The sequence below is a fragment of the Eleutherodactylus coqui genome, chromosome 3 (genome assembly GCF_035609145.1).
Source record: "Eleutherodactylus coqui strain aEleCoq1 chromosome 3, aEleCoq1.hap1, whole genome shotgun sequence".
Taxonomy (NCBI): domain Eukaryota; kingdom Metazoa; phylum Chordata; class Amphibia; order Anura; family Eleutherodactylidae; genus Eleutherodactylus; species Eleutherodactylus coqui.
Window position 1 is genome coordinate 303,458,237 of NC_089839.1, and position 15,218 is coordinate 303,473,454.

General features: G+C 48.0%; 1 protein-coding gene across 9 annotated transcripts in view; it reads left to right on the forward strand.

Moving 5' to 3' along the window:
* Positions 1-11,051: 11,051 nt before the first annotated feature.
* The window catches only part of NEXN (nexilin F-actin binding protein), a 48,243-nt gene continuing 44,076 nt past the window's right edge, over positions 11,052-15,218 (forward strand). For 7 of the 9 annotated variants that reach the window (XM_066597816.1, XM_066597819.1, XM_066597818.1 and 4 more), the window contains exon 1: positions 11,053-11,247. The gene's annotated coding sequence lies outside the window, so the exon portion shown is untranslated. Of the gene's footprint in view, positions 11,248-15,218 lie in introns of all 9 variants that reach the window. The other 2 variants (XM_066597817.1, XM_066597823.1) reach the window with 2 other exon arrangements.

Sequence of the window (15,218 nt, forward strand, 5' to 3'; positions counted from 1 at the left end):
TCATGTTTGGCATCAGAAGGAAAAGAAAAAGTATCCAATGGCTTCCTGCACATTCCTCTAGTTCCTTCTCCTCGCCTCTAATGCGCTCAGTTTGGCATCCGACTCCTTATAACAGAAGCAGCAGAACGCGAAACATACAGGCGGAGAGAAGAGCCGTCGCACATCTGCCAGACCGGTGGCTTCAATTATCCAGAGTCTGACTGCGTTTAAAGGGAACCTCCAACTTTCAGTTAGGTCGGTCTATTGCAGAATCCGTGGTCGGCGTCCCCACGGAGGATCCGCAGCAAATCACATGCATTTAAAGGTATATAAAATCGCTTTTTCCTTCACACTTGCGGAAACAAATTGCGTATTCTGCGAGCGGAGGGAAAATCGCAGCATGCTCTATTTTGCCGCGGACTCCGCATAGATGGCCTCCATTAAAGTCAATGGAGGCCGTCCGACTCACAGCCCATTTGCAATTGACATTGTGGATAGGTTGTGTTAGGTTCCCTTTTACAAGACTTAAAAAAATTTACAAGGGCAGATAAAAGTGCAAGACAGAAAAAAAATTACACCCTTTAAATGGCCCTTCCCGATCCAGCGCCGCCATCTAGAATCAGCTGCAGTGGTCATCACTGTTCATCACTCATGTGACCACCCAGCCAATCACTGGCCTCAGTGGGCTGTGACCATGTAGGGGATCGGGCCTGCGGCATTGGATTCCAAGGGGAAGGGGCACATTTAAGGGCTCATTTCCACGGGCGGGTTTGAATTCCGGGATCTGCGTGATTCCCACCATGCCCACGGTATGAGGACATTTCGGACGTGTGCGGGTCATCCGGCATCTCCTCCGTGCATGTGGACGAGCCCGCCGGCCAGCACGCCCCCGCACATGTGCAGTGGAGATTTTTTTTTAAAAATCTCCTGCCTTTCCGCGGGACCCACAGCACACCCGAAGTGACAGTTCCGGATGTGCCGCAGAGCGGGCGGCTTCTATTGACTTCAATGGAAGACGTCCCCGCGGGTCCCGTGGCAAAACTCAGCATGCTGCGATCTGTTTTCCGGACTGCATGGTTTTGACCACAACCGAACAGCGCTGCAGGAACGCATCCTATATCATCCGCCTGTTGTTGACACTTAAAGGAATAGTAAACCTAAAGTTTGTCTTCTCTCCACCTGCCGTGGAGTTCTGACTCGTTCACATTAGGGTTTCCTTTTAGGTGCATCACCCCTCCATTGTACCGCCATATGCCTCCGATTATGTATGGAGGTATACTCTCTTTTTCATCAAATTCTGTATGAATCCAACAAAAGAAAAAAAGATTATTTGACTCCTTCAGGGCTCTGCTAAGCGCCATAAGGCTGCCGCCCCTCGGGTGTAAATGTTGCAGATTTCCACAGTAAAATTGCATGCAGAAAATCAGCAGCCTTCACGGTAGCGAAGTGTAGGGGCCCAGAGGGTCCTCCAGAATAGCCACACATTCCTGGTCCTGTCACACCTGCCTATGTGCTTCAAGGAGGCATAGGAGGTGCTGTACGTTGGAGAAACATTGTTTCCCCCTTCTTCTTAAAGGGGTTGTCCCGCGGCAGCAAGTGGGGTTATACACTTCTGTATGGCCATATTAATGCACTTTGTAATGTACATTGTGCATTAATTATGAGCCATACAGAAGTTATTCACTTACCTGTTCCGTTGCTAGTATCCTCGTCTCCATGGTGCCGTCTAATTTCAGCGTGTAATCGCCCGATTAGACGCGCTTGCGCAGTCCGGTCTTCTCCCTTCTGAATAGGGCCGCTCGTGCCGGAGAGCTGCTCCTCATAGCTCCGCCCCGTCACGTGTGCCGATTCCAGCCAATCAGGAAGCTGGAATCGGCAATGGAACGCACAGAGCCCACGGTGCACCATGGGAGAAGACCTGTGGTCCACCGTGGGTGAAGATCCCGGCGGCCATCTTCGCAAGGTAAGTAAGAAGTCACCGGAGAGCGGGGATTAGGGTAAGTACTATCCGTTTTTTTATTTAAACCCCTGCATCGGGTTTGTCTCGCGCCGAACGGGGGAGCTATTGAAAAAAAAAAAACCTGTTTCAGAGCGGGACAACCCCTTTAAGCATAAAGCTTGGCATCATCTGGCTGCTTATTGGCTGTATGTCATGCCCCACTGATTGGTCAAGGGGTGTGGTTGGAACTCAGAGCGGGAAACTACACAGTGAGTCTCTATGCTGAGGGGGAGGGGAGAGAGATGAAGTACTCAAGAAGTTAACTGTTTTGCACCGTGTTGTATACTGCAGGATTAATTGCTCTGCTAAAGACTGCCTTCGTTGTATTCTGTGCATTACGTTAAAGCTTCATTTCCTGTATACTACAAAAAGCTACCAGGACTCGTGTCAAGTTATTTACCGCCATTGACTATTACAGTTCTGGGTGAAGTGCTGGCGACACGTGACAAACATGACTGTATTTATTATTTGTGCCACTGTGCGCGACCAAGCAGGCACCTTGCCGCCATTGTTAGGAGAGATTACAGAGCCACCTGTGACATCTATCTTACAATCCCCGTCGTTTCCCCTTCTTTGGCGCATCTGGCTCGGGCGCTGCAGAAGCAGAAGGGATCTTAACAAATCTATGTTTGCCAAATCCGCATGCTTCAAAAAAATCTGCACTGAATTGAGCTGCAATGTGGATTATTAATGTTTGCAGCGCGGCAGATGTTTGCTTCGTATTTTCGATGATCGGGATGAATCTTGCAGTAAAATCTGCAGGTAAGACCTGTAGATAGAGTCATGGACTCATTGAAGAATTTCCTTGCCCCATTATCATCACTTTTTGAAGTTTGTGGCCCCAACAAGGAGGAATTCACTATTCTCAAAATTCTGCTGCTTGTCTTGGAAACGGTCAGCAAATTAACTCCTCCCCACGGTCAGACCCGCGAACAGGGGTTGTTCAGGAATGTAACAGTATGACCGCCGTCAACGGATGAGGATGGGGGCAGGGCCAAACGCAGGGGTGGAGCCTAACAGGACTCAACAGTGTAGCATGTTTCTTTATCTCTTTTTCAGGCTGATGTAGAGCTACATTGTTTCGTCCTTGGGTTTCAACAAGACGCACGGACAGCGGCTATTTTGTTGAATTCTTGCAAACTTTTTTAACAGCTCAGCTCAAACTGTGTAATTGTCATCTTAAATTTGTCTAGGAATTCAACAAAACGGCCGCCATCCGGCAGGGGCGGAGCCTGATGAAACACTGTTCGGTCCTGTTAGTCTGACCGGAATGAACAGTGAGGAATTGGGGTATGTTTACATGTTGCGGAAATGCTGCAGAATTTCGGCATCCAAAATAGAGTACCTGGCGGACAACAATGGGCACAGCACCCCTGGTCAGGTGATCCCACTTTGTTTATACAGACAAAAGAGGAATGAATGAGGTAACAAGGTAGCGTGACTCGGTCTACCGTGAACTATAACACAGGGGTAGTAACGGACTCTGAACATTCTGTAGTAACAATAATATCAGTAACACCCGTTATTAGTGATACTGTCTCAAAGAAATACAGATAGCATGCGCAGCTTCACTTCGGTGATTACAACCCCAGCACAGTCTTTTAGAAAGGCTGATTCCCATGTACACGTGTAGTATCCCTTTAAATAATATAGTCCATGAACCGGCGCAACGTTCCGTGTCCGTAGTATGAGCATTATCTCCTATAGCAGGTCTGCTAACAAACTGTCTTTAACCCCTTCTTTTGAGTGCACACCTAGAGATTTTACTGAGGCTGACCTCACTTACAAGCTGATGAGCAGGGGTCACAGCTTCTACCAACCCAGTGGTCCCACTGCACCGTTTGAGGGTCATGAGTGCTTTTCTCTTCTTCTCTGTGTGCAGTCCCAGTCCTGTATCATGGATGAAGCAGTCTGGCTCCTACGTACTCTCTACCAGCAGCCTCCTGTCCTCCTGTCCAATGTTGTCTCTCCCCTTAGTCTGTAAAGCAGCAGCTCCTCTCACCTTACTTTCAGTCCCAGGACTGCTGTTGCGCAGCAAAAATTGTCCCTTTTTATGGCCAGGAATAAGCCAATCAGCAAGCATCCATGGAGCATGCTCAGCTGCACTGCTATTGGCAGACTGGAAACCAGCAGAATTCTGACTGTAGCCTTAGATCTAAATAGAGAAGGAAAAGTCCTGTAACTCAGCATTACCCAACATTTTAGGTGAATAGTAAACCAGTAAGAACCGGTTCATATGGAGTATTTTTTGTATTGATGCCTCACTAAAATCTGCATCTGAATCCATGACACTTTTGCCTCCCATTTGATATCCGTAAAGCAGAAAAGAAGAACTCTGACCTGTCCTGCTGCCGCCATCGTGTTAAACGGCTTGTCTGACATATCTACTATTGATGACCTATCCTCAAGATAGGCCACCAACAGTTGATCTTGGGGATTGGCCGTTCTTCCCCACTGATCACGGACAGCGTGAGTGCAGACAGTGCTGTCCGTATTGCAGCTGCCTCAGTTGGTACTGCAGGCACAGCTCCCATGGAATTCAATATAATGCCAACCCGGGGCTCAAAAGCCTTGATAGCTCTATCTGCGTTCAGTGCTGTCCACACTGACAGCAACCCGGTGAACAGCTGATCCATAGGGATCCTGAGCTGCGGACCTCACAGATCAACTACTCATGAGAGATCCTGAGGACAGGATTATTCTGAGTCCATATACGTAGCAGTCGTCTCCCATGTGTGATGTAGAGTTGCTTAAACTGGAGAACCTCAAAGAACACTTGGATCCTGCGGTGAATAAGAGGCAGCTGAAAAGGATTTCATGTCCCCAGACTCCTGCCAAAGACGGCAGGAAATGAGAGCCACAAATTACACCTGACCGGCCCTGAAAGGGTTTTCTGATAAATGCTGTTTTCAGTTTGAGTTGTGATATTTACTTGTTGGAGACTTCGTGAAATGCGTGCAGTTGAAGTTTGCCACCTCTGTGTGTAGACAGGAGCTACAGCCCTAATAAACACAACCTTTGGTTGTCCCAAACCTACCACCCCCATACATATATTGGGACTGTAGCCTCTGTCTACACACACAGGTGTAGCTGCCACCAATGAACTTGGCCACTTCAGGTAAATGTCTCTACTGAGAACACAATGACAGCTGCACCATCTGTCTGTAAGTAACTTCATTGTCCTCTGCACCTTCCTGCAACTTTTACCAAAGTGATTGAATGGTATGTGTTTCAGGACTTGAACCTGGGACCTTTTGCACTCCACTCAGCAGCTCTCTTCCCTGGGCTACGCAGGATTTTGACAGGTCCTTCCTGAGACCCAGACTTCTCCTATGTTTCTTTGCTCCTGCTAAGTCCACTTCCTCTCTCCCTGGCTCAGCCCTGCTACTAATTAGGACTTCTTATAAAAGCCTGACCATGCCTCAGATCCAGCACATGATTATTGTGCTCCACCACCTTGATCAAGCTGCTCTTCCTCCTGCTCCTCTGCGATTGTACCGATATCTCCTGCTGCTGACCACTGGCTTCTATTTGACTATTCTTCAGTCTAATTCCTTGGTACTGCCAAGAGGTTATCTGCAAGACAGGCAAGATGGGCCCTGTTCTTCTCCAGATTTAATTTCATTGTGTTCTACCACCCAGGTTCCCGAAATGGTAAGGCAGATGCATTATCCAGAATATTTAAATACTGACCACAAAATTCTGTATTCAAAGATTTTTTTAGGTATCCTGCATTCTGAGGACAGCCTAACAAAGTTTAAAGGAGGCTACGAAAGTGACTCTTTTCCGAGTTGTCCTTCCAAGGACGTGAAGCTCTCTGTTGTGAAAGGACTTTGGAGACAGGGACATCAATGATATGTCCCCAAAGCTGGTTGACTCGAAGTCCTTAAACTAGCCCACAACTCCAAACTTGCCATTCGCCTTGGGGGCACAAATATCTTGATTCTTCTACTTCGTTTTTTCTGGTGGCTCGACTGCAGGAAGGATGTAAGTATGTACATTACCTCTTGCGAAGTATGTGCTTGAAACAAGACACCACGAGCTCGCCCCCTTGGTTTGCTACAGCCCCTTCCAGTCCCATAGGGGTCCATATATAGTGGATCTGCACCCCTCGAAGGGAATGACTGCCATTCTTGTGGTCGTCGACCGACTCATGAAGATGGCTCACTTCATCCTCATATAGAAGATTCCCACCTCTGAGCACACCACGGAGTTGATGATCCGGAAAGTGTTCCGACTACATGAAATTCTTCAGGGTGTGGTCTCTGACAGAGGGGTTCAGTTCACCTCACGATTCTGGAAACACTTTTGCACGGCCCTGGGAACTTGCATGAATCTTTCCTCTGCCTTTCACCCGCAGTTCAACAGCCATACTGAGAGAACAAACCAGACTCTGGAGCAGTATCTTCACTGCTTTATCTCCTATCTTGTGTGGTGCAGAGTGTTAAGGCAGCAGAATGCAGTCCTAAGCTCTCACTCATGACCTGAATGTTGTGGGTTTAATCCCTGCAAGGTTCAGGAAGCTGGCTCAAGATTGACTTAGTCTTCCATCCTTCTGAGGTTGGTAAAATGAGTACCCAGCTTGCTGGGGGATAATAAACAAATTACCTGAAAGTGCAGAATAAGTTGGCGCTATTCAAATAACAAGTCCCTTTTATCTCGAGGACAATTGTGTGGATTACTTATCAACTGCGGAGTTCACCTATAATAATGCTAAGCACAGTTCTACCACCCAGACTCTATTTTACGCCAATTACTGGGTGCATCCTGCCTTTATTCTCGGCCTTCCTATCAATACTCCAGTGCCGACTGTCACCTAACTGACAGCACTGGCTAGAACTCAGGAGCCCAAGAGGCTTACAGAGAACTGGTGGATAAACACCCCCAAGCTGCCCCTGCCTTTCAGCTAGGAGAAAAAGTATGGTTATCAACCAAGAACCTGAAGGCCCACGTGTCCGCTCCCAAATTGGGCCCTTTCAGATTTCCGCAAAAGTGGGCCAGGTCTTCTTTCACTTTTGAATCCATCCAGTGTTCCATATATCATTGCTCACTCCGTTCAAGGAGAAGACTTTCCCTGGAAGAAGCCCACCAGTGATAGTTCAGGGTGAAGAAGAGTTCCTGGTAGATCAGATCCAGGACTCCAGAAAACATAGAGGGGCTGTAGTCCCTGGTCCGGTGGAAGGGATGTGACCCAGAGAAGATTTCCTGGGAACCGGCCTTCAATGCTCATGCTCCTTAGCTGACAAGGGAATTTCATGTCAAGTACGCAGGTAAGCCGACTCCTGGAATGTCCAGTGTCCATCCTAGAAGGAGGGGACTGGTGTCAGGACTTGAACCTCTTGCACTCCAGTCAGCAGCTCTCTCCCCTGGGCTATCCAGGATTTGGACAGTTCCTTGCTGAGACCCAGACTTGTTCTATGTTTCCTTGCTCCTGCTAAGTCCACTTCCTGTCTCTCTGTCTTGGCTCCGCCCTGCTACTAATTAAAACTTCCTTTAAAAGCCCGACCATGGCTCAGCGCATGATTATTGTGCTCCATCACCTTGATCAAGCTCCTCTTTCTCATGCATGTACTGCAGACCATGAGTTCCCGATAACAACTCTCAGCTATCTTCACTACTCTCTAGTGATTGGCGCGGATACTACACCTGCGACTCCAATCCAGCGCCTGTAAGACGTAGCAATGTGTGTTATCTGTAGTGTGTTTATACCGCTATCATCAATAACCGTAACTTGGTTTTCTCCATTTCAGTCACCTGTAAGATCTTTTGCTCATTTTTATGCCGTCTGTGAAGAGATATGTCCAGTTTTGGCCTGGGGGTTCCTTGCACCCAAAAATGTCCTACATGAGGTGGCACATCCGCCGGCCGAATAAAGAAGATCCGGCCGCGAAGAAGAGAAGACTTTCCCGGTCCGCTGTGGGTAAGATTATTCTTATTTTCAGCGCCCATGTCCGTGGGGCAGGAGGGACCCGCTACGGATTCTCCATGGAGAATCCGTAGCGGGCCTGATTTTCCCCGTGGACATGAGGCCTCAAGGACACTGCTCTCTTCTGGTTTTCCTCCTACCTATCTGACCGCTCATTCAGCATTTTCTTCTCTGGCTCCACCTCCCCTTCTCTTCCCCTTGCTGCTCGGTCCTCGGTCCCCTCCTCTCCTCTTACCCTTGCTTTTGGGGTCCCCCAAAACTCAGTCCTCGGCCCCCTTCTTTTCTCCATCTACAACCCCTATTGATCAAACCATCAGGAGATTTGGCTTTCAGTACTATCTCTATGCTGATGACACCCAGCTATACATCTCTTCCCATGATATCACAGCACCAGTCCTCCAAAACATCACCGACTGTCTGTCCGCTGTCTCTAACACTATGTCCTCTCTCTACCTAAAACTAAACCTCTCTAAAAATGACATCTCCATCTCAGTGTGTGGCACCATAACTCCCAGCATGCCCGCTGCCTTGGGATTATATTCAATCTCAATCTCTCCTTTACCCCTATATCTAATCTCTCACCCGAACATGTCTTAAAAACGCTTACTGTTGCCCTCATCCACTCTTTGCTCGATTATTGCAACTCGTTGCTGATCGGCCTCCCCTGCGCCAGACTCTCCCCTCTCCAGTCCATCCTGAATGCGGCAGCCAGGCTCATCTTTCTGTCCAGCCGCTACCCGGATGCCTCTGCCCTGTGCCAGTCACTGCACTGGCTGCTGGTCAGACATAGAATTCAATTCAAACTCCCCACCCTCATCCATAAAGCCCTCCACAGCGCAGCGCCGCCCTACATTGCTTCCCTCATCTCAATTCACCACCCAGCCTGGGCCCTTCGCTCTGCTATTGAAACCAGGCTAAATGCCCCTTTGAACCTCTCATTTCCGCCTCCAAGACTTCTCCAGAGCATCACCAATCCTCTAGAACACGCTGCCCAAAACTATCCGGGCAATCACGGACACACTAAGCTTCAGGCACGCTCTAAAAACGTACCTCTTCAGGGAGGCATACCATATCCCCTAAACCAAACCCCTCTGTACTCTGCCTGATAACATGCTGCCTGTCCTTACGACTGCAATCCCTGCTAGCCGTAATCACCCGCCCCCTGCAGTCATACCAGTTCAGCCACTATACGGCTCATTTTGACGATTGTCTATGTGTATAGCATCCAACACTCCCTATCTCGCCATACCGTGCAAATCTCCAGCCCCTTTACCCTCTGTATCCCCCATTATTTGTAGCATGTAAACTCGTTGGAGCAGCAACAGCTCCTCCCAGCAGTCCTAAGAGGATAGAGAAGTAGAAATGCAGCATCCTGTAGGGTGACCCTGGACACAGGGCGTACTTTGAGGAGCGGGGGGAAGTAAAATGCTGGCTTGTCACGGCGGCACTCACCGTGCTCCCTCCCGGAGGGACGCACGTAGCCTCGGCCAGGGCAGCACTGGGCCTCTTCCAGGCACCCCTTGGAGAGGGATGCCCAATAAACCTGAGAACAGGGAGAGTTGTTGTCACGGGTGACGCCACCGTTCCACCACACACCGGAATGGGAGGAGCTGTTGCTGTTCTGTAGACTATATACACATAAGTACAGATATCCAGCTTTCTAAATGCCTATTACACACACAGACATAATCTCATCATGAAGGAGTGTACAGAAAGATTTAGCAGTGTACATTGTACAAACAGTAAAGCTCTCGCCATTACCTCTACTTGCAGCTCTCCATGTGTGAGTGCCTTTCCTTCTCCTTCCTCTCTGCATGTAGTTCGATAAGCATAATCACTCTTCCTCCAGTTCTAGCGTCCTAGCTCCTCTTGTCAATCTAGCGCTAGCCAACAGTGGATGGCAAGTTAGGGGGAGAAGGGAGACCGCTCTTAAGGGTGCTTTTAGACCGAACGATTATCGTTCAGACGCTCATTGATCATTTCATGCAGGCGTAAAGATCTTTGTTGGCTTGTTCACCGATTGTTCAGTATTTCACGTTCGCTTATGTGAAACACCGAATGATACTGAGCGATTCTTGTCCGAATAAGTCAACGATGAATCTGCCCGTCTAAACAGGATGCAAGGGAGCGAACGAGCCAGCGATGACATCACCGGCTCCTGCAAACGAGAATTGTTGAGTCCAAAAGGACCCTTAGACGGATTCTTCAGCACAAAAACATCATTTTGGGTGAGTAAAGCAAATAGCAGCTTTGTGAATTCTCACACTGGGTATCCGGTAAGCACAAGTTGTTTGAAAAGTTAGTGACCCTGTAAACCTCATGTGCACCAGATTCAAAGTGCAGAACTGCAATGAACAAGGCCGGGGTCAAATAGACCCCATTATACCACACGAGGGTTAAACATCAGTCCCCTAATGCAATGCTAGCAGCAGAATCCCCTATTTTAGGCCAGTTGCACAACATATTGCAGGTCTGTGGTGTATGGACTAGCAGTACAACACCCATCATACGTCCGATGTTATACGGAGGCTGCAGAAGTTTTTTTTCCTTAAGTAGCAGCAGCAGCATTGTCATATTGTGGTTTTCTCCATTAGATGGTAAGTATATAGCGACGCACACAATGCCTTGGGCTCAATACGCTGCCGTACAAGCTCCGTGCATACCCCCCTGCCATGTGCATGAGGAATTCAAAACAACCGAGCAGCAGGGGGTCTTACATACCATATTCTTTGCAGAATTCAGAAATTAGGAGAAACTGTGTGATTCGGAATTTGCATCTTCTGGAATTGCCAGTTTAGCAATAAGCTTACATTTTCTGCAAAGTGACCCAAAGCTTCAATTATCAAAGGGGAGCAATGCAGAGCCAATAAGAAAGATCTCACCTCTGCAGTAATAACACGGCAGATCATGAAAACAATCCACGCATCCGGGGGGGAAAAAAAATTCGAAAAAGAATTAACCCCTTCCAGACCCTTTACCCCTTATACTCATTCATAGCTCAAGAATGAAGTGCGGTTTCCCGTGCTGGGGGTCGCACTGGGAAACATTTGAGTGCTCAACAGCTGAGAGCTGCTTTTGGATTGTCTGGAATGTGGTAGATGACCTGACAAGCAGGACTTTTATGGAAACTCACAGGCTGGGAGTAACTTCAGCCAAACTGCATCCAGTCTGATGAGAGGAGCAGAAGAACTCAGACTGGACTAGAGTGTAGTGTGCATCGACTCTACAACACAGCCTGGGGGGCCAGACATCACAGGGTACCCGGCCTGGCACTGCAAGAGGACAGCTCCGCCAGGAAGACTGAGTTTTCCTTGTCTAGACCCTCAACGGGGCGCTGAGCAAGGTAAGACTTCCAATGCATGAATGTAAGGCAGCTGCAAAAAGATTAACGTCCCAGCATATGGGGGCTTTTAGGGCTCAGCATGCTTTGCCAACCAAGGATTCCTGTTTTGGCCCATTGCCCCTTGCAAAGGATTGTTCATTAGAAATAGTTAATCGGAACATTTCTTGGACGTCTTACGATAACGTCCCGTCTTCTGTCTGAGGTCTTCTACCTCCTCAATGTCAGTTCTTGCTGTGATCAGAACTTACAGAAAGTTTAAACAACTTTTTGGACCTCTGGCAACACCTTCCCCTGCTGATTCTATACCGTTGAATGCTTTATTGTGCCCTTGGCATTGTGCGGTGGTTTGACCTAGCACCTTTATCCTTGGCATTTGGGCGACCTAAATGCTTCTTGCCAGTTCTGTGCATAATAAAAGAGGCGCTAGTGTCTCGTTACTGAGCGCGGTACATTAAGTAAACTGGGAGCTCAGATTCTTTAAATTAATGCGGACACAAACTTTTTAGTTTCCAGTTTTGCCTAGAATGACCTGGGTTGATCATAGTGCAGCACTTCGAGGTTGCTGTTTACTGACTTTGCAGTTTTAGTCCAGTGACGATCAGTGGTAGAGACGTAACTTGTATCTTTTAGGCTTCTATGCAAAATCTGTAACCGGGCCCACACCTATATAATGCTTCATATATAGTAATGGTCTCCCCAAAGGGTAAAGAGAGACCTTATAGGTCCTGTAAATCTCCAGGGCTCGGGTGCAACCACATCCTCTGTACCCATAACCAGTGCCACACCTGTGATAGAAGCATGTCACAATCCCTGCCATGGGGCACAACATGAAGCTGCCCACCTGCCCCCGAGCATGGATTCCAGACCTAGGAGTTGCTAGTAGAGACATGGCATCGGGGCACAACAAACATAGGCAGCTGTTGATCTTTGTCAGAAGACATAGCTAAAGGGGTTGTCCCACAACTGCAAGTTATCGCCTATCTACAGGATAACTCACTGATCAGCGGGCGTCTCACCGCTGATCTTGAGAGCCGGGTGTCCACTATCCTCCTCACTGTAGGGATATTGCACACCCCACAGTGAAGAGGAAGCAGAAGGGAGCATTGGGAGCGCACTAGTGCACTTTCATTGGGTCTGTGGAGATAGCTGAGCGTGTGCTGCTCAGCTATTTCTGTCAGTCCCATTGAAATGAATGGAGGGCTGACCGTGCATGCTTGACCACCGATCCATTCATACTGACATCACTGTGGCGGAGTGATAGGCGGAATGGACCACATCAGTCTGATTCTCGAGATTGGTGGGGGTCTCAGCAGTGAGACCCCCCAGGATCAGCAAGTTATTCCCTATACTCTGTAATTGTGGTATGACCCCTTTAAAGATCATTGTCTTCGATATGAAACTAATGTTGGTTATTTTCAGTAGAATTGATGTTAAAGGGGGGTAACTGCTTGTGAACTGCAGGGGCAAACGAAACCCACCGAGTATTAGGGCGTCCTGGAGATCCATCTTCCAAATAGTCATTCAGAATAATTGCCAAAGCAAGTTGTTAGCATTCACATGACTGTTGTTGTTTACACGGAGCGAATGGTGTTCAGTAGTTGTTGCGTTTCGGAGGACATAAAGCGAATCTGTCGGCTAATTTGTTCACAAGTCATTCATATACGAAGGACGGTGACTTTAAACCAGGCGACTTTTTACCAATCAGCGACTATTTTTTAGGGCAGCTGAAACAAAACGACTAGTGAGTGAATTGTTCTGTTGGTGGCCGTGTTTACGTAGAATGACTGTCTCCTGCTCTTCCAATAGTCGCCCGTGTTAGGCCGCCCGTAATTACCAGTGGTGGTTGGTTATGTCTGGGAATTGAATCGCAGTATTATATGGCCTTTTTGAAAGGATCCATCATGTCTTCAGAGTAGCGGTGATGATGGCACGGTTGACTTTATTGGATCTTGACTTGGCTCCCGGTGTCTTGAATCCATCAAGTGAGCGGTCTGCCAATAAAATGTGATGTCTTCCATTGGGCAGAAGAAATCTGACGTCACCCATTGACTGTAATAGGAGACCGCCCACTTGACAAATTGAAAGTGCCAGAGGCTTAATCCAATCGAAGTCAATACAGGGGGACAGGGAGTAGAGACAAAAGACAGGCTGTGGTAGAGTTAGTGGGACCAAGGCCACAAAGCTATGCAGCCAATCCTGCTAACCCGAGGACATGACAGGTTCTTTTTGTACTGATGACCTATCCTTAGAATAAGTCGTCAGCCGTTAATTGCTGGTGACCCGTCGATCGCTCAGCCCACCGAACGTGCGTCAGAGGGGAAGGGTGAGGAAGTGCCATAGTTACCCAAGTGATGTGTCACGGGCCGAAGGAAGTTTAGGCCACCTTCACACATGCAGTATCCGCTTTACAGTACAAGTCATGTTAGGAAATCTCCTTCACGTGGTGCCGAAATTTCTCGTGAGGAATCCACAGCAGTTTTGAAAAACACTGCGGATTCTAAATACGCAGCATGTCTGTTTCTGCTGCGGAATCGCGGTGTGAAATTCAACCTTTGAAATACAAGAATTGAATTCGCACCAGTTCCATATCTAAAAAAAATGCAGCTAAATCCGCACCATTTAGTTGTGGATTTGGCCACCGCAGAATTCCTGTAGATAATCCGTTGCGGAATGGCCACAACGATTCCGCCATGTGAGACGGCGGCCTTACAGAGCGTGCCGGCAGAAAAATTGGGCGATGCACCGGGGTCCGTGTTCCCCATTGGACTTAGAAACAATTCAGGGCTAAATATATCAGATCCCTGCGGATGAAAATGTTGGTAGCCGGACTTTATTACTTAGGATTCGGGTCTGTGGTCATGTAATTATATGTTGAATATCCCTGCAACAAACTCCTAAGAAAACACAACTCTACATTTTTGTCCTTCGTGGGAACCTTTGGTCGGGGGTTGTATAGCGGTGATATTCATCAGCAGGGTCATCCCATTCACAGGCTTGGTCTTACATACGTGATGTGGACAGCTGGTCCCTTTAATGCAGCTCAATGTACGTTTTCTGAATATAGGATTCCAGGCTTTATATCTAGAGTCGGCCAAGGGCAAGGCCGAACAGAGTCGGATACTGCAGAGTACGTATAATGTCACTGGGCACAGGGTGAGTCCTAAGAACAGGTGACAGCTGCTGCGCCCGTCATACCCCCTCCTAACAGCGGTGCCATAAAATGAACCGTTTACCAACTCCGGAGCCTACAGGCTACATGTGATTAAGGGCTGCACTTTAACATATGTGACTCCATTACAACCACGGGCATTGGATCATTCTTGGTGCATCTTTCCAAGCGTCTGACCTTAATGAGGCTTAAACACTGAGAATTGCTGGCAGGTAGCGGTACAGTACAGGTCCATAGCAGCATGTGGATGACGTGTTTTGGATCCATGTAACACAGATATGTAACATGGATGTGTGTATGAGGCATAAATAAGCTGTTACATTACGTGACTTTTTCTTAATGGGGTCGTCTAGTTCTAAACAACTGATAGTCTTTTCACTGTTTCTTAGGTTGTGCACTAAGGTGGTTTCTGCAGGAAGCAGACAGCTCCGTTCCCACTGCAGTGCCCAGGCTTGGTATTTCAGACCATTCACTTTAATGGGAGCTTTGCCTGCAATACCAAGCCTGACCACTGCAGTGGAAGTGGCGCTGTCTGCTTCCTGCAGAAATCAGTTTAGTGCACAAGTACACTGGCCTGGGAAACAGCAGGAGCTCTTGGGCAGTGGACAGCCGAAGAACTACTATTCATGGCTTATTCTAAGGATAGGCCATCAGTAGTTTACAACTGGGCAACCCCTTTAAAATTAAATTCTCTGCCGCTTGGAGGTGCAGGTTTGCCAGTACTCTGCTGCAAGATTCACAAAGGCATGAATAGGAGTTTGGAATTTCCCAGAATTCTGCATGAATATTTTTGGAAGACTCC